At 43.5% G+C, this 20,445-nt stretch overlaps 1 protein-coding gene across 2 annotated transcripts in view; it reads left to right on the forward strand.

Annotated features, from left to right (window-relative positions):
* Positions 1-20,445, forward strand: part of rerea (arginine-glutamic acid dipeptide (RE) repeats a) — a 130,158-nt gene that overhangs the window by 13,839 nt on the left and 95,874 nt on the right. The window contains exon 2 of one of the 2 annotated variants that reach the window (XM_030055026.1): positions 13,165-13,245. The exons of the other annotated variant lie outside the window; for it this stretch is intronic. The gene's annotated coding sequence lies outside the window, so the exon portion shown is untranslated. The remainder of the gene's footprint in view (positions 1-13,164; positions 13,246-20,445) is intronic. 2 annotated transcript variants of the gene reach the window in all.

Consider the following 20,445-nt stretch of genomic DNA (forward strand, 5'->3'; position numbering starts at 1 on the left):
ACACATGGCTCATAATTGGATTAAATGGAAGGACATTAATAGTGTTAGGGGCACAGTGGTGGAGCTGGCGTCTCAACACTGACCAGGTATTTAGTGTTTTTCCCCTCCTGCCCCCTGTGATTCATGTCATGTGGCTGTGCATAGCAACACTATCCTCAGGGGTCTCGGCCTTGATGGCCCCTCCAACACAACCCTCTTGTCCCTCCCCTGCTGCACTGTCAAGGGTGTGTGTGGGAGTGCACGCGTGTGTGCGTGCATGTATAAGTAAGATGGCTATGTGAGCTGCCGGTGACTGTCTCTTTTATGCTAGTGACAGCTGTGGGGTCAGAACAAAAAGCTGTCTATTTCCAAAGCAGCAGCCTCTCCCTCCTCCTCCTCCTCTTCCTTGCCAACACACTCACACACACATACACATAGACATACACATACACAATGAGTCAGTGGGAGAAGTTGAGGAGACAGGACCTGTGTGTCCCAGCTGCAATGGCAAGGTAGTGAGAGACAGAAGGAAGAGCTGGTCAGTCATGTTTGGGGGTGGGTGGAGGGGAAACAAGCTGAGTTCTGAGCCTCCCTTGTCCTCACACTGCTCTGCATTTATTTCTCTGTTTACCCTAATGGATGACATTAAGAGGGGGAAGTAATTAATTGACCCTGGCAGCTTGAAGGAGCTGTAGTGGAGACAGGGAGTGGGTACAGCCTGGGCTGCCCACTTTCTCCTGCACTCGTCCTCATCTGGGTGTTCATATCTCGGCAGAATACCCAGCACTCCCTACTGACCGATTGGCTCTGACGGCTCTTGGTAAGTGTGATAATAGTGGATGCCTGAGTCTCCATGAGCGGCATAATACCATCTAATGCCTGAAGGAGCGCTCTCCCCATTAATATATCGCCTTCCCCCCCACCTGCTGCTTAGCCAAGCCTGGCCAGGGCAGAGCAGAGCTGAGTGCCTCCCTTTCTACTCTCACTCTGCTCTCCCTGGCAGTTTATTAAAGGGAATACTAGCTTTTTCCCTGCGCCCGCGCGTTTGATTTCAACAGCAGCAAAAGCTGTCATGGCAGATAAAAGGCAGTAGGGCCCAGAATTACTGTGCACACAGCATCTGTATTTACTGCGTCATTCTGCCTGCCTCTGACAAGGGAGGAGGAGAGGAGAAAATGGAGGACAGGCTGCTGCATTCATGTGTCTTTACATTGACATGTCTCATCAGTTAGAGAGGTGGACAGACAGTCTATAGTGAAGCCATCAATCAGCCCTTTTCAGTGCGCCAGCCCAGCACACAGTAATACTCATACATGAAGACTGACAAAGGATAGCATTATTGCTGCTGTTGACATATTTTTATAAACACTCTTGTTCAGTTTGCTGTTTGAGGTTGACTGAAATAGGCTAATGGATATGTGTAAGCTAAAAATGTCAAAGATGCAGAAATCTTGATCATGAAGCTAAATAGATTTCTTTTGATATGACTTAATTAAGCTGGATCTTACGTTTTGTTATTCCACATACTTCACCATAGCATTTTAAAAACATCAACCTGTCCATTAAATCGGAATTTTATTTGTGACACATCATCAAGTTCTTTGTCATTGTCTTCCATGTAATTGATTCTTCATATTTTCACTACAACCTAGTTGGTTCGGCATAATTGGCTGTAATGATTTGAAGTTGAATTTCTAAAGGCATATTCGCACTACGAAGGTTTGCCTTGAAAACAACTTCTTAACAGAGAGCTCTATTTTCCTAGCAGTATCCCTCACCGAGGCTGTGGGTCATGCTAATTTTTCATCGACATTATTTCATTGAGCTTTAATTAACACAACAAGGATTCTGTGTCCTCCAATGTCATCCACTCAGAGGGCTAATACAAACTCATTAGCTTAACTCCCTGTAACTCTAAAACCAAATGAAATTACACTGTTTACAGTTTTGGGGTGTGTTTGAGCAGATGATATTGATGTTTTTAGCCATGCAAGCAAAGGTTTTCAGATCATATCCTGTTGGCTGGTCCATATTAGACATATAACAAGTATAACATACAACAAATCCTAATGCTGGTTTGCACGACCTGCTCCAGCAGCATTTGAGGCAGCCAGCTGTCTGTCTTCTTCATGCTGCTCGGCACTCTAGCCTGTGGTGACAGCAAGACTAATGTATTCATGGCGCCGCCACGGTGAGAGGCATTACTTTACCTTTGCTTAATTGAGGGGAAACTCCCCTGACACCTGCTTAGCACAGCACTAGGCTAGCAGAGCGGCCAGGCTCGACCCTAGGAGCTGAGGCCACTGAACCCTGACTGAGAAATAACACAGTCCAAGACCACCCAGGGACTGCCGTAGGGAGAAATGATTTAATAATGTTGATGAGATATTACACCAACCCTTCCTCCTCTCCTTTCACTTCTTACCTGGGGAGGGAGACAGCTCTGACTCGGTGCTTAAAGGTGTATTGAGATGGGGCTGCTAAATATTTCAGAGCCACAAGGACAGATACTCAGAGCAGGGAAGGAAATAGAAAAAAAGGAGAATGAGAGCAGGGAAAAAAAATCCATGCAGTGGGTTTTGACATGGAGAGTGGAGGGAGGTTAGGGAGGGTAATCAAGGGCAGTCAGGGTAAGCTTGTAATTGGTTGACACCTGAATGGAGCAGTGAGTTTTTTGTGTATGCGTGACACATACAGTTAGGCAGTGTCTGAACACTATAAGGCCAAATGTATCGCTCCAGCTGGGCTGTATTGGTTTGACTGTGTGGATGTGCTGACATCACCTTGCACTTGACTGAATGTTGATCTCAAATACAACAGACACGGTATATTGTGTTCTTCTGGCTTCGATACCAAAACCCCCACCTCTGCAGTGACGCAGTGATGGCAAAGTCCCATCTGAGACCCAGCATGACACTCGGCTGAGCTCCTGCTTCGTTTTTAATTGTCCTGTGCCCCAGGGGCTGCTGGGAGCTAGGTGGGCGGGGCAGAACATTTTCTCCAGGGGGTGAGAGAAGAGGGGGTGACAGAACAGTAGTAGTGTCAGGTGCAGGTGCAGAGAGGGGGATGGAGAGGGGGTTGACAAGCTAACCCTGGGGAGCCACGTAGTGGGAAGCCTTTCACCCAGATGCGAGAGGAGAGAGTTTTATGAAAGGGTAAAGCACACAGGAGGCAGCCGGCAACACTACACTTGCTGATACATATTATCCAGCTATTATTGCCTGGCCTATTAACAGACACCACGACCGGGCTAGTAATCTCTGCAAGGAGTTCAGTGTGTCTTACAGTGCTACAACAGGAGTAGATTATTTTGCACTGTGAATGGTAGTTGGCTGTGCTTGTTATTTAGAAAAGGTTTTGTCACTGGGAAGCGTGCAGATTTCCCAGAGTGCTGCTTCCCCCTAATCCTGTTCATTCATGGCGTAACACTTCTCTTAATGTTAGCATGTCTGCTGCATGAACCTGATCGCATTTAAAATCATAATAAGCCTACTCCCCTGTTGCTTTCTTACTTTCTACGGCATTTGATGCAAGCTAGACGAGTGCAACTGCGTCAATGAGCAGTGGCTGCTGCCAATGTGTGTGTGCTAGAAAGTGTCGTTTTGATTAAAAAGGCTGATCAAAGGCAGAGCTGCTTGAGGCATGTTGGAATGAAGGCGTTGAGTAGAAAGAGAGGAAGCTGCAGCGTGATTTTCGGGCCTGGCTCTTCCTGTGTATCCAGGCAGAGAGAGGTCATCCAGCCAGTCATGCTCAGGTCAGGAGCTCTGAAAATAGCCCTAAGGGGATTGGGGCTGCACTGATAGCATACCTGCTGTTAGCCTGAGATGTTATCCAGCCACCAGCCAGCCCAGGCTCCCTCCCAGCTGTTGTGCTCTACTCCAGTTTGTTCTGCAATGCCTCACACAAAGATGGAGTGGGGCCATTATACCTCTGGCTCTGTAACACCCTCCCTGCAGACAGGCACACACGCACACGCACACACACACATGCATGGTTGCACAAACATGCATGCATAGACCTGAATATGTGTATGTGTTTATTTGACTGTGTGTGTGTGGCTTTCCATGTTTGAGCAAGTTTTCACATAAATGCACATAGGAAACCACACACATACACACACATCAGACTAGATTGCACTGTCGCTGCAAAGCTTAGCAGGAGCAATACAGGCAGGCTGGCGTTTCACAACAGGTCAGAGTTGAGTGCAAATTACAGCTGGTGGCCGACTGAGGCCGGTGATGGATCTTGATGCACTCTCTGTTTACCCACACACCTGCACCCCGCGGATGGGAGAGACAGTGGCACAGCCGAGAGCACACAGCCATTTTGTAACACCTCAAGAAGCTCTCCCTTTCTCCCTCTCTCTCTCCCTCCTCCCCCTGTATGAGGAATAGATGAGGTGGTGCCATTAAGTGAATTTGCTGTTATTTCCCCAGGCTCTTAGCTGAAGATGTCAAGCCCAGCCAGTGAGGCATCCAAGGATGACTGCCGACTCAGGCAGAGGCAAACACACACACACACACACTCAGTGCCATACACAAGATCAGCTTTCATGCTTCTGTGTAATTTATCAAATTGCTTGGGCATGTGATGAATGGGCCCAGATCTCTAAAGAAAGAAAGGCATTAGGTTTGCATTAGGTCGCTATTATGCCCATGTTACAGCTTGGAATTTAATTACAGTAAATGGTAAACATTGTATTCACATTCTGTAGCATTTTCTGACACAATAATTTAGTAGGCCTAATTGCTCCGTAGTTTCACAGACTACACTTGAACGAGTACACAAGTGGAATCGGCGTGTTTAAACAAAAACTGTTCTGTCCCATTATTTACATCATGGGCTCCATTGCCACGGCCATGGTGGACTACTATATTTTCTTAGTGTGCGGAATGAGCAAGTAGGCTTAATGTTCTCTTCCCCAATACATTTTCTCACAAATGCCTGCACTCACACATCCTTACTGTAGAACAGGCTGGCTCTCTCCTGGTGATTTGTCACAGTTCCCCATTGTATTACACTCCGCCTCTCCTTCACACTCCAAATCCCCCCTTTTCTTTTCTCTCTCTCCCTCCCTCTCTCCCTAAATCATTTCTTTACATGTGTGTGGGTGCCCCCTCTCGCTGTGATTCTGATACTTCATAACGGCAGGAGGAAATTGAGCTGACCTTGAGGCTGCCTTGCTCCTTTATAATGCTGATGTATGGGGCTGTGGGCGCAGGCAGCCTGTAAGTGAGAGACATGTTTTTATTTGCTGGGGTGCAGGGCCCAGTGTCAGGACGCATAACAAGGTTCATTTCTCGCCCACTCGAGCTAGCTAGTATGCCAGGGAGCTCATTGTCAAGCATTCAAGTCCTCCAGGTACATTTTACCTGCATTAGCCTTTGTATACAGAAATCAGTTTTATCATTGCTGCTTATTTTCAATAGGAGAGGATGTTGACAGGACATGGTTGTAGAAAGAGTTTGGCCTCTGGATAGATTAGCTTAACTGTAATGTAATTTAGACGGCACTGCTACATTACAGGAGTATCACTATTGGCAAGGTCTTGGTCCAAGGCTGAAGATAAGCTATTGAAAATGAATTAATGCACGCTTGTTTTGGCCACTTTGCATTGGAGTGGGTGAGAGGCATTCTCTGGAAGATGATGCGGTCTGTTTGGCAACAAGCTGAATATCACCTGAGCTTTTGTTGATGTCATTATTTATTCACTGTAAATGGATCCCTGTCTTTTCTTTGGTGGCTCTCTGCTCATCAGTGCAATTAGCAAACACCTAACACAATGAGACTGCTCTCAGATGATAGTCATGATTGAGACCAAGGAAAGACAGAGAGTTTATGATTTAGACATATCAGCAATCCTGTTCTCCTTAACTATGGGAGCAAGAGGGGAAAGCCAGTGGGAGAGGTTTGGGGAAAATAACACTTTTTTGTTTTCTCTTTTTTTTTTCTGTTGCCTCTCAAGGCTTCTGCAGCCAGTTTATAGGAAGCTGCTGCGTTTCCTAAGTACCCAGATGTTGCCACAGTCTGAAGGCTTTCCATTCAAAGAGCTCAATTTGAAATCATAGCTTTGAGAGGCTGAGTAGAATTTGCAAATTTGCACTACATATAACAGTAATTATGAAGCTCTTTTTCAGCTAAATTTAAACTGAACTAACTCAGTTTCAAACAAGTAAATACAGGTTTACCAGTCAGAAATGCCAACAATAACTTGCACTGATACATGAAACAGCTTAAAAATTCAACACAAAATCAGGTGCGTGGCTGCTGAGATCTTAGCCCATATTCCAGAACAAAGAAATGTAGACGGTGGCATCACATCACACAGAAACTGAAATCAACTTTATCTACAACTGCTTTTGCACTTCACCTAATATCAACTTCAGATAACAGTGGCAGTGCTTGTGGAGAGCTCTGCACTCTTTTAGAAGCATCTAAAATTATCTCACGCTATGGCCAACAATGCTAAGGCTGTGCTAACACAATACTGCCATAACATTTTTACTTACTATGATAATACTTTATCATCCTCTGTACTGGGATGTTTTCTCTTTTCGGGTGCTCAAATGTGCACACTGTGCCATGAAAAGTCAATTCTGCCTCGCACAGTGTCTAAATTACATTGTCAGAAATTTTCACACTATGCTGTGCTTTGATGGTTCTCTCTTTTTCTTTTCTTTTCTTTTCTTTTTTTTTTGAATGCTTGTTTTCTGAGTCACTTATGGAATTGTAACATGTTTCAGCCATTTTCCAAATATAAACACAAAGAAGTGATGTAGGCGTGACTAGCCTGTTTACTTTTGTGGACATTTTTGATCATGCCCCATAATTGTTTCAGCTCTAATTTGGAGCTAGGAGTGCTATGTTAGTGGATGAGGTTGACATTAAGATGACTGGAGGGAGCTCTTCGGCCCTGCCAGTTCAGCTCACTTGTCACATGGCTCAGATCCACATGCCTAACCCCATGTCTGGCTGCTGCACTCCAAAACAGGCAAGGGCCCAATTCATTCACAGCTCATCCAACAACACATTGACTGTACACAAAATATGTTTTAGTGGCTTAACAGCAGTAGGCTAATCAATTGATTCAGATTTAGCTGTCCATTGATCTTGGCGCAAGCATGGTCCAGCCAATTACAGTGCATGTATGATAATGATATCATTAGCAGCCCACGGCCAACCTATTAGGGCAAGAGAAATGCTCGTAAAAACCACCTGAACCGTGCATAGAAACATTGGCACAGCCAAACAGCAGGGAGACTGGTCCAAGTCTGCTTTGTAAAAGCCTTCCTGTCACTCCCCTCCCCACCTTGCCATAATAACAGTAGCCTAGTAGTGAGGCAGGGTAGCTTGCTGCTGCTGCTGACTGGCATTCTGTGTGTTGATGAATGTGCTGGCCTGATGGCTCAATGTGCTTACCTAATGGGAGCTGCTCTTCTGACACACTGCAGTTTCTTGCTCTCTCTCGTTCGCTCACTCTCCCTCTCTCTCCTACCTCATCCGTGTCTCTTTCGGAGGTGGTAAAAGGAGAGTGTTCTGCTTGGCTAGACACTGCAGCCTCCACACTCTCAGTTTCTCAAAGGTTAATGGAGCTGCCTCATAACGCACACTAATCACCAAGTAATCGCTTTCTTGTAGCTTGATAGGCAGCTAAGGTCAACCATGATGACCAGTGCAGCCATTTTGAGTGAAGGAGCCAGTTTTCTGCTGGTTACCAAGAATAGTTTCTGTGCAGACATCAGACAAAGACAGTAGGGGTAGGAATCCCTGGGTAACTCGCAATAAGATATCAGGATATTTTACTCATGATAACGACGGTATCACAACAGAGGCAATTCTGTGATATGCAATATAATGATAATCAGCTATGATATCTCGTAATATCTGTAACTAAAGAAAAAATACCTCTGAAAAGGTAAAATAGTTTTTTAAAACGAAGGAATCAATCATTTTTTTTAGTGCAACATGAAGAGTTCCAGTTAAAATGCGTAAAGACAGGGAGCAAATACACCTCATAGTAACTCAAATGTGTTAGGCTATCTTTGCAAATTGAGTTGAAAACAAGTGTATTCATAATGCCTCATAAGAGGAAGTATCGTGATATATTGCATTAGCGATTTATTGTTCCACCCATTGAAGCCCGTATGTTGTGTGTAGGGCTGTGATGATAACCGCAACGCTTAAATACTTTGCTTATGTGCTGCCTACCACCACCATATTTTTAATGGGCAATCTGAGATAAGTGAAATTTTTGATATGTGCTGCAATTTGTTAGTCACCCGATATGTTGCATTTTAACCACGGCAAGAAGAAATAATTAACGTCACAGCCCTACTTATGTGCCATCTTATGAGTCCCATCCTGTATGCAAAGGTTAGCACAGTTTTTGCTGCTCCTGAGGTGTGTTTACCCCAGAGAGTTTAGCTAACATCACAGTGTGTAATGGATTAGATTGAGTGACTAAATGACTTGTTATGTTCTCTCCTCTCTATCAGCCCCCCCTTTGGAACCGTGGCACATAGCCCAGCGCATTTGACACTCTCCTTTTTCAGCATGGAAACAATAGGAGAGAGAGGGAGAAAGAGAGAGAAAACAGCTTCAGTTTAGCAATAGCGGGATGAAGAGGCGTTTGAAGCAGTTAGCATGAGCCTGGTGTCAAAGTAGTGGCTTTTCAGTGGCGCACGTGATAGATAGGCAAAGACACTGACAGACAGAGAGGCGGACTAAGTCATGAAAGCGGAGCACTTGTCTTTGATGTCAGCCAGCTTCGCAGAGCTGTGGTGGTCGGAGGGGATTGGGGTTTCAGCAAGGGATTTTGGGATTGTCGTGTCAAAATGGCCCCATTGGGACTGATTGAATTTGTTTGTGTGTGTGTGCGTGTGCATGTGAATACTAGATACTAAGACTTAGATTCGGCAGCTAAAGAAGGAAAGGCCATTTTGTGTTCGTCATCATCCGCATCGCCCCATGGTGCTCACATCTAATATCCCTCAACTCACTGAGCATGGAGCTGATCTCGCTCTCACATGAGCACACACACACGAGAATATAGGAATGGACGTTTCTAGGCCTGTTGAGCTTGTTTTAGTTAGTCTGTTGTGACTAGTGGGAGAGACTGGATGGACATGCAGTTTGTTAAAGGGATGATGTCTTATGCCTTGTGCTGTGCGGATACAGCCTCTAGGCCGAGATATGAACAGATTAAAATGCAGATAGGTTAGTCACAGACTTGCCCTACTGGTTTTCTAAAACTGAGAGACAGACGAGTCCCTGTGTGTGCTTGATGGCCACATTGCCTGTCACTGAAAATCCCACTGCTATTGAAGGGCTTGCAAAATCAATGTGAGCTATTCATACATGGATCTAATCCTGAGATTTACTACCATTTAATCTGTGGTTATGGCAGGGCTCTGATGGATCTAATGCCATCAAACAGATGTCCCTGCTCAGCCAGCCAGGTTGAGCTGCACCTGGTGACACCACCGAGCTCTGGCTCTAGTTTGCCTGCTGCACATTTCATTGTTTTGCCCTCAGATCTCAAATTGACTCAAAATGTGCATTACAGCGTTATGCACAACTGAAAAAAAATCAAACCAAATGAAATCAAACCAGATGTTTGAATCAAACATCCGGGCCTCACTGCAAACACCAAATCTTGATCATGTAGGGGTTTGAAATATTTATCATAGGCTTAGCTGGGTTTGTGTAGTGTGGGTTTATGTGGGTTTTTTTTTCCCCACCAAGAATAAGAAATATACACCGCACGTTGTGTTGTGCGAGTATATCTATCCACTCATGCTATGTGGATAGAAAAACTTTGATTTTGTTCACTGCGCACCTGGTGTTATTTTCAAATTCAAAACTGAACAGACCATTTCACTTCAGAGTGCCGGCTGAGTTTATGAGGTCTTTGGCATCAGAAGCGGGGCATGAATAACAAACAGTGCAATTTTGTGCATCTCTCAAACAGCTAGGGATGCTGCCTTGTCTTAATCAAGCTAATAAATAATTGTTAATGGAATAGATTCCCTTCTCCTATAGCCAGAATCACTACATTGGGAAAATACCCATAATCTCATTTTCACAATTTTCAGAGTTGTGTATAATTAAATGCAATAAGAACATAGGCTATATTTAACAGCTATGGTTACATTTCCTAAATGATCCCCTGCCATTCCTTTCTTGTTTTTTGAGAGGATTTTTAAAGGGCTTGTATACCACCACAAAAAATAGATGTGAATTGATTCAGGTGAATAGAATAGCACAATTGATGGATGAGTTTTGACGTGAATAATTGAATGCTAAATCTGCAATTTTCATGAATAGACTGACATAATTGTTTTTAACTCAAACTCATTATCTTTTATTCAGTGAGTGGTTGTTTATGATTCATGCAGTAAAAATGCCTTGGTAATGTCAAACATTTCTCCCCCAGAAATGGGAACACAAAAGCCTTTGGCCTAAATAAATTAATTTCCTACTCAGACTCTGGACTAATAAGCATGCCATTATTTATGCTTTTTTTTCCCTGCCAAACTGACTGTATGCTCACGTGTGGCCCCAAAATCAAGTTGTGTACTAAACTGTGTGTGTGGCCAGTTACGCCCCATACACATTTCTCTGCAGGCACGCATGCACCAACAGAAATACACACATGCACATCTCTAGTCTGTGCATTAGGGCTGCATGATATTGGGGGGAAAAACTGACATTGCAATATCTTTTTTAAAAATCCATATACAGATATATAATTAACAGTCACAATATTCATCATTTTGATACTTTCAAAATCTATCCTCTTCTAACAAAACAACCCTCCCCCCCTTCTGTCACATTTGGTTCAGTCTGCCACCCATCCAAAAATCAGCTTGGACTCTGACACCAGCATGGACAAGCGGAGAGAGAACAGGTGGAGAGGTATTTGGGAAAAACAACATATGTTTCATTATAAACTTTACAAATGGACTTAGGTGTCGCAGTTGTATTATTTACATGTAATCTACCATATCTAGTGATGCTTAAATGTACGCGTAAACTGCGTGGTGGAAGATAAACAGGCCTTCCACCTCAGCTGAGGATGGTAAAACTCTCTAACTCTAGCAACACAGATTTATCTGTATGCAGACAAGATGTAAGCACAGATAGATCTGGCTACTGGAAGTTTTGTGTGTGTTAAGCATTTCTTACATTATGGTACAGACCAACCACATGACAGGAACTTTTTAACTTTTAACCGCAAAAATAAAGAGGTATAAAGGGGAATACACGCATTTAAAAGCCACCTTGTGTAACTGAACAGTTGCTGTTAGCATCAAGGCGACATTTTCTGTGACAAGCGGTGGAAAAAAAAATGCAAATGCAAACAGAGTCATAGCAAACCTACTAGGCTGCTGATATTTAAGAAACACGGTTGGCATGGTTGGCATGGATTTGGCCAAAAAACTGCACAGACCTCAGTCGGATAAAGGATAAATCAGGCAAGTACATTAGACCTGCGGGGCATGCAACTAAGGATATGTTAGAGAGCAGAAATTGAGTTAAATATTTAGTCAGCGGCCTATCAGGTGCCTATACAGCCACATGTAGTCACACAGTCTGTTAAAACTACCAAGCCACACATCAACTCCCACACATGACAACAAACTTGTGTGCACGCCAAACCGTGCCATGAGACTGGCATGCCACGCATGAATAACCAACAAGGCTGCTAAAAACACATGTTCTGAAATAGTCCAGCTAGCCAGCATATGACTGCAAAAGGCTGTCATCACGAATAATGGAAATTAAACAACTAACCAGTGATGCCTTAATCCAGCAGGTGTCACAGTTTGAATCCATGTCCAGTCCAGCAAAAATGTAATGAAATCCACATTGTAGGAAGCAGTGTCCAGATGAAGTGGCATAATACCCAGTGTCTAAAAACGCAACCATCAAGCTACCCAAAGCTAGCTGAACCGCTTTCCAGTTATGCTCAAATCTTGCCGTTTTTACACTTTTATAATTAAAAAAAAAAAAAAAAACTGCGAGAGAAACATGGTTTAGAACAAAAAATATAAAACAGACAGGCTGCTAGCTTTTAAAACTCTTGGGAGCCAAATCGTGTCGGAGTGGCCCTGGGGTGGAATTAACTTAACGACAGTACAAACAGGCAACAGTGCACTCCCGGTGCTGTTTGCTGCTTAAAACAAGAACCCATTGCACTGTCTTGCAGTTGAGAAGTCTCTGTGCTACTGCCACCATGCTGCATTAAGCAGTGAAAGTTGTTCTTTAATTTGAAATATTAATGAAATGTAATTTCAAAAACGCATTTTTTAAGTTTAATCCTGAAAAACAAATCATATTGTAATCTGATTATGTCTTGTTTCTATAACTGTATTGGAATACGGTTAAATTTGGTATCCTGATTATGTAACAGTGGCTATTATATTCCATTAGTTTCCAAGACTGTGAGTTAATTTGCCTTTAGCTGACAATGCGCATCCTGTGATGTGATTATTGCACATCACGATGTCAATGCTGAAACGATAATATCGTGCAGCCCTACTGTGCATTATTAAAATGCTTATGTTGAAAGTCTGGAAGATTGATAGCATGTGTGTCTTGTGTTGCTGGGTGTTAAAGAGAGTAAATGCAGGGAATCTCTCTGTGTGTGGAAGCTGAATGTGAAATGTCAATGTTATTGAACAGGTGCTGCGAGGCAGAGCTGTGATGTTTTTATTTCCAAGCTCTTGTCGAGCGAGGCAGAGAAGAGAGTGCTCATGGGATAATGGGGGTGGTTCTGGGGTGGGGGACTGTGTGAATGTGTGTGTGTGTGCATTTCAGAGTGTGTGTGCAGCCTATCAGGTATGAGTGCCTAGATCTGTGTTTGTATGTGAAGAGAGTTATAGGGGAGTGGGAAATGAATGCTGGCTTAGAATAAAAGCTCACAATCTCCCCATAGAAAATGTCAACTGCACTGTGAATGGCATTATTATTTTTTTTTGTACACGTTCATGTCTCTCAGCTGCTGCATTCATAGTGTTCACCACCACGATGCCAAATGCAGCAGCTTTCTTCATTGGCTTTATTTCATACCATGCGTACACCTCTGCTGTCAAGCTGTTATCACCTCATTTGTTCCATTTACACATCATTCATGTTTTTTTTTCTGTCCTCTGTGTGTGTCTCTTTTATTGTTTCCCTCAGTTTTTCCCTTCCAGAGTGTCGTTGTGTCAATACTTGTTGAGAGGCAGTGTGGCGGAGAGCTAGGAGGTGAATGCAGTCAAGGTTAGTCAACAATGCTGCGTGGCACTGGAGCACCGACTAACAGAACACTTTCTTCCGTCCTTTCTTGTAACCCCTCTCCCCTCCCCCAGTCTGTTGCTGCTCCTGCCCCACCCAATGGAGCTTGATAATTCTCCCTACCTGCCCGTGGTGCTCCCAGCCTCGCTCCTCCATATTCCCCTAACCCATCAGCATGCCTCCTCCTTGTCTTCCTCGTCGTCGTCATCCTCCTCCTGGTTATCTCTCCCGCTTCTCGCCTTCAAACTGGAGAAAACGGCTCAAGCCTGTCAGCCTTCATTCATCCTCCTCATACTAACCTAATCCAATATTTTGCCAGGTGCATTGTTTACTGTTTTATTTTATTTATGCTAACTGGCCTTGCTCCCTCCTTCACAGTCAAGCCACCATTTTGGCAATGCCGTGCTGTCATTCTTCCTACCTTTTTTTCTCCCTCCCCTCCCAATGCATTTCCACTTGTGATTTCTACATACACTTGTAATTCCAATGAACGCATGTGAAAATGTGATTACGGTTTTGCCATTTCCGCTCCTCTCTCCAGACATTTAAAAAGGGGTGTGAGAGTGAGAGCGGCGCCTATCTGAATGTCCACAACAGTGGCGGAGAATCCAGTAACGATATGAAGGGGGCTGCAGTTCAAAGCCGACTAGCAGGTTATTTAATGAGTTTGGTAATTGGCTTGCTGTGGCCTCCGCGCATCCCTGCCCTCCTGCTGCTGATGTGTGCAGGAACAGAGGAGCTGCGGCTGGCGCTCCTTCCCTCACTCCATCCTTCCTTCCCTTTCTCCACTCTATTCTTCTCTCCATTCGTCTTTCCTCCCCTCTATCCCTCTGCCACTAGCTAACTTTCAGAGCTAGTGCTACACCACACCTCCTCAATCCATTACCCACTGTGCTCATAAAGACAGTTAGTTTAGTGCATGATGTGTTTCCACTCGGCTCAATATCGAATATCAGCAGCGTTACAGTATCTCTCTTGCTCTCAAACTCTCTCATTCTGTTTCTTTCTTCCTCTTTGTTGCTCTCCATTACACACACGCACGCACGCACACACACACACACACTCGCCACCCTGCCACACTTACGTATCTATTATTAGATAGATGGTGTATGCATTATGCAGTATACATGCATCCAAACAAACCATTTGTGGAATTTCCCATCTGCCACCTCTGAATAGAAATGCTCTATGCATCCACAACAGCATGACAGAGAGAGACGCTGCCATGCTGACTCGATTCATGAGTCTTGACAGTAAGGGCATATGCAGTAGTTTCTTCAGTCTAATCATAGATGACATCAACCATATTATTCTCAGATTTCAGCATGTTATCTCTTCACTGGAGACAGAGCTGACATCAAAGGGACAGCTCCTTGCTGGTGTAATAATGTGTAATGGGAACAAAAGTCAGTGTCGCATCTGCTGTAAGTCTCATTAATTCACATTCTAAAGTAGCGTGCTAATATTAAAAAAAAAACAAAAAGAAACAATCAAAAATAACCTTCATGGTTTTGTTGTAAATGTATGCTTTTCGAGTATACGTGCTTTATTGCTTTGTTTGTTTATACCAAGCCCCTAGATGTAATGCCTGTGGGGATCTGCACCAGCGAGGCTAAGTTAATATACACTGGCTAATGAGCTAGCTTTCCACCTTCCTACCTATTCCCATTAATTTCCATTTTGTACCTTTAAAAAGCCATAAATAAAGCTTGCATGCATTAGCAAATGTAGCCGTCTTCAGATGCAAGGCTGCTGCCAAGCTTTTTATCTACTCCCACAGTGGAACGCTTGATTCTGAAAGCTGTAGGGGTTGGAAGGCCAAAGCACAGCTAAGTGGCTCCTCTTGACCTCGGCACTGATCTCCAAACTGTCTGCTCCGACTGCACACAGACAATTTTACCCATTCGCTCCCATGAAAACAGTCAAATCTCATCGCACTGCCTGAATAGCCTGTCTGTGTGCCGTCTCTTTGAATAACACATCCTTTTCTCACCGCGCCCAGTGCTGACATGTTGACCGTACATTTGCCTTTGAGATTTATTCCTCCCTGTTATTTATACCAGCTGGGTAAGAGAGAAATGCAGAAAACGAGGAGGAAAACACCATGACATGTGCAAAATTATCTTGAATGACGACAAGAACTTGTTCCTCTGACCTATAATAGATGTGCTTATTCTAGTTATCACTATCTATCTGTAAACTAGATGGCTGAATCATTAGCTTACACACTGAGAGCAGCCAAGTGTGACCAGTAGAGAATAATTGATTTCTGAATGAGCACTGAAAGTGGATGTAAAAAAAAAAAAAAGGGGGATTCAGCTGTTGTATACTACTCCACCAAATTTAGCATTTTAATGCACATGTCATTGGTAGATTTAATGTTGTGTTTTACATGTTATGTATATAGTGTTTTTTTAGTTTTTTAAATTTGTTTAGCACGGCAACAGTGTCAGGCTGTGCTTCCTCACAGTGTCCATGGGGTGGCAGTCTATGGAGGTGAGGCAGCCATGTGCTCTGTGAAATGGAGCAGACATTGGCTATCTGAGCAGATTAACTTGGAGAGGGTAACCACACAGGAATCACACACCCAACCGTCACTCTCTCTTCTGTCCTGCCTTCACGCTCACAGAACTCATTGGCAAACATGGCCTGTTCCTCTCTGACTGCTGATCACTTTTAAATGTGTGTGCTGTACAGTTTCACCCGATTGGAATGGGGTCTTTATAATTGGATCCAGAGCTGTGTATCAAACACATGCACTGTTTATTTATCTCGCTGTGTCTTTGCTCACAAAAGGATTTGCCTGAAATGTAAACTTCCTCCTTTGAACCACAGCTTGCACCCCTTGTCTGTAGCCCTATTGGAAAGTGTACAGTCTCATTCCTCAGAGTCTGTTCTGTGCAGCCATGGCCGGCTGAACTGCTCTTTTATTCAGATGAATGTGGGCCTGTTTGCCTGGAGAATCAGACAGACACAGACAGTCCATGTGAGTGCTTGAAGAATGTCTGTGGAAAATCAGGGACTTGGTGAAGTAGCACCTGAGGTATTCAACGCATGTGTGCGTATGTCCTTTAACCTTGCGTGTCTGTGGGTTCAAGACCATGCACAATTGGTTGTTTAATTTAGTGTGCATACACATATCACACCCAGATTTCCTTTTTGCCATTTGCTGTGCTTCTTTCTTTGTGTCAGCAAAATGTGATCTAAAGGAGAATGTGGACCTGTTTTTATGAATACATAAATAGAATGAGCCGCCGTCAAATGTGGTATTTATGGTTGATTGCTCATATACATCAAAGTCTGAAAATGAGCAAGAGAGTTTTAGTTTCCTCTCCCCTCTCACTTACATTTGATCAATTTGTTTACCAGGTGGCTGCTACCTCCATCTGGAAAATGCTTTACCTGTGTTCATTTTTTATATATACAATAGTTTTACCAAATGGCTGCTGCTGCAGGTTTCATTCTCCTGAGTAGCTTGTGTAGCTTGGCAAAAGGATTAGACATATGTAGCCTACAAGTGTCTTGGTTTTCAGAGTGTTGTGAAGCTGCCAAATGTGACTGTGAATAGCTATGTAAACAAGATAGCTATGTCAGGCTAGACCTTGCACTGATTGCCTAAAGTGAAATACCATTCATTGGCTTCGCTCACATTTTTTACAACTGTGTTAATGATCCCAAATAAATGCTTGGTAGGTAGCACCCTAATTAGTAGCTGTTGAACAGGCTAGTCTCTGCTATTGTCTGGCTGAGCTGTCTCCAAAAGACGTCTTGATTTCCATTTAGGCTTTTGTCACCTTGATAGTGCTGTTTGGTTGCTTACAGAAAAGTGTAGCCTTTATTGCTTTGCTAGCCTATTTTCTTTCTTGTGTTAATGCAGATTTACTCTGTCTAGTGCTATGCTTTTTAGCTGAAATGGTGGTCCTTGGAAATCCAAGCCTTCATATCCACAAGCGTACAGTTAACCATATTTAGTTGAGTAATTTCCCTGAATCACTTTGTTGGGAGATAGGAGAGGATTGTTTTATTGCTTCCCCTTCTCTCAACTGCCTCCAGGCGAAGTCTATGTTTTAATTAGTCGTGTAAGACCTTATTTTCCCTTTGGATTCCCCCAACTTTTAAAGCACTCTCTTAAGATACCATGAAAACTAAAAGGGCAATGAATGATTTGAAGTCAGCTTTTTGCCTGCCTGCCAACAGAGAAGGAGGCCTATCAGCACTTGTTGTCAGTGTGAGGAGCAGTAACTTCAAGCAGCAGTCACACAGACTCTTTGTTCTTTATGGGTATAGGACCCATGGTAAAGAGAGTCACTGCTTAAAAGCCCTATGGCTTATATCTGGAAAAGCACTGTTCTTTCAAAAATCTTAAGTTTCTAATATGAACAGAAACTGCGGTTCCACTGGATAATACCTGCCCAAGAATAGTTTTAAAAAGAAAAAGCAAAATGGTCTCAAAGTTCAGTGTAACACATCCGTTTGTGCTCACTGTATAATGTCTTGCCAGCAAGGAAGTTAACTTGTTACATTGTTGAGATTTAGTCATGTGTTGAAGGAAAGTCTTATGAAGTACCCCCCACCCCCCTCCACCACCGCAACCACACACACTCCCTCCCCCTGCCTCCTCTTGGTTTACAAGACTGTTTTCTTCTCTCAATCCCTTTTTTCCTTCAACTTGTCTGCTCATCCCTAGTGAATGTATTAAATGAAGTTACTAGATATGAGTGCTTAAGAGGCCAGGGCCTCTGAGGCTTGCCAAGTCTCTCAGAAGCTTGGCTCACTCATCCATGTCACCTTTTTCTGTTGTTTCAGCTACTGGCTTACTTATTTGTATTGCGGAGCACTTTCTCTCTTTCTCTTGCTCCCTGTGCTCGCTGCCTCTGAGCAGCTTGTTTTTCTCCAGCGAGGAGAAATCAGGCTAAAGCAAACAGTGTGTGTCAGCCCCTGCTTTTGTTAAGTATTCATTTTTAATGAGTGTAAGTGGCTACAGAATCCTATAAACCCTATATGGAATAGTCAGGCTAGAGGGAGTGGGGGGGTGGGGAGGGGGGCTTGGCCTTTGATTCAGTTGCAGTGTTGCAAGCTCTTTTGTTTAGTAACACTTGTAATAGTAAACTTTGGCGATGGATGAGGAAAACACATTTTTAAATGACAGTTGGAGCTGGTTTATTTTCCCATTCTCCCCATACAGTTTCAGGTTTTGTTAGCTCTTACAAGAAATTGTTCTCCTTTTAATATTTTCCTTTAGGAAATAGGATGTTGCAGAAGGTGTCATTTTTTTTTTCTCTTTTGAACAGCACTCGGTTCTGTAAGATTTCATTTCCTCTGAATTCAGAGAGAGGCACAAAGTAACCAGTTTTTGTTCTGTGGGGATTGAAGGCACTGTAGCTGTAGAAGGGGTGCTCGGGGAAAAGGTATTGTGATGGGCCGTTTGAATGCTGAACAGAATTGAATAGACACAGTCAGCTTCCCAGATACATGCTTAGGCCTGTAGAATGTGGAGTGCTTTGCTTGTAACTGCACCGGTTGTCTCCTTTCATTATCGGTTAATGGTGCCCAACTTGACAGAGCCATGTGATAAACAGAGGAGCTGTGAAATCCTGGAGGTGGAGTTCTCGTCTGCCTGATAATGGGATCTCATCTGCCAGGGAGGGGAGCCTGCCCTGGCAGCCAATCCAGCTTTGCTGTGCACTGCCTGAAGAGAGGATTCACTGCACTCACTCTTCACTGCTGTCTCGGGCCAACTTAAGCCCCACAAACCTACTGAAATGGCATTTGACTGCTTCCTTTTTTATTTTTGAACTGTGTGAGTTCTCTATTATGGTTGATAAAAAGGGGGTTGAAGAAATGGATTTTTTCCCACAGTGCTTCTTTTAGGCTTTTATTGTACTCCCACATTGTGTGTCAAAGATTTATCTTGATCTGGGGAGTCTTGTATTTCCGCCTGCTTATCAATTATTGATCTGTTTTATGTGTGTCTGCATAAGCAAACGGGACAGACTGTGTGTGTGTGTGGGTGTAAATATCATAAACATTGACCCTCTGAAATGTATACATACTGTGATAAGGGAGGAGTTGTGGCTGCTCTGGTGTCAGGTTTCTGTGTGCAGGGGGAGTAGCGGTTCTCAGGGCAGTCGCCTCAGGAGCTGGAAAAGGTTTGCCAGCACTTTGTAGCACAGGGGAACCCACCCCCCTCCTATTGAAAAGAAGACAGCCAACATGGTTTGTAGCACAATGAAGGACCCCCACACACCACCCTCAACTCAATTTCTATTGATCCTTACTGCCTGTCTTTCCTGCCTGTGTTTGGCTTTAGTGCAAAAGAGCCCAATGTGCTGGCTATTTGCTTTAGTTAATTGGATTTTGACAGTGATCCAATATCATGTTTTAGACAATGAAAATGTGTCAAGCTACTTGCTCAGTGAAATGAAAATCATCCTATTAATTTATAACTTAATGCCGTCCATCTTTGTTTTCCTACTCCTCTTATATGGGTGGGGGAGCCTGTTAGATTTCCCATTAAGACTGGGCGGATGTAGATAGAGAGGAAAGGAGCTGTATCTTTCTGAGTACAAAAAAGAGTAATGAGACCTTGAAAAACAGACAGGGATCACGTTTGATGATGACGTGCAGGCTAACCATTAAATCCGCCCAAATCAACTTGCTAAATATTGCTAATGGACTATTCAGATTATTGTCCCTGCTTGTTCCTGCCATTTTAATGGGTGGGGTGACTAATTAATTCATTATCTAAAAATGCAAATGAGCTCTGCAAGCCTGAGCAGCATTCAATCGCCTACCTCTTGTGTATTTTTCATGAGAAAGCATTTCCTAATGTTTTCTCTTTTAAATTGGGAATCATTAACCAGTATTTAAGAGCATCGCTTTATTTTTTTCATTCATACCACGGGTAATCTCTGCATCGCGTTGTAGGTTTCACAAATGTGCTGTAAAAAAAAAAAAAAAAATGTGTCAAGCCTTTACTGCAAATGCACTGTAATTGCTTTCATAGCTTCGCTTTAGCGTTTCAGTCACATTCCTATAAGCGTACCACTGATCGGCTGATGATACTCGGGACACTTTAGGTTGTTGAGCATCTTGCTTGCTGATGCAGTTACAAACACAGCATTTCCCTGCAGGCTGCCATCAATCAGCAGTCCCATTGGCGTTCCTTTGTCCCGACGATAATTT

Source organism: Myripristis murdjan, chromosome 7, assembly GCF_902150065.1.
Source record: "Myripristis murdjan chromosome 7, fMyrMur1.1, whole genome shotgun sequence".
NCBI classification, from domain to species: Eukaryota; Metazoa; Chordata; class Actinopteri; order Holocentriformes; family Holocentridae; genus Myripristis; species Myripristis murdjan.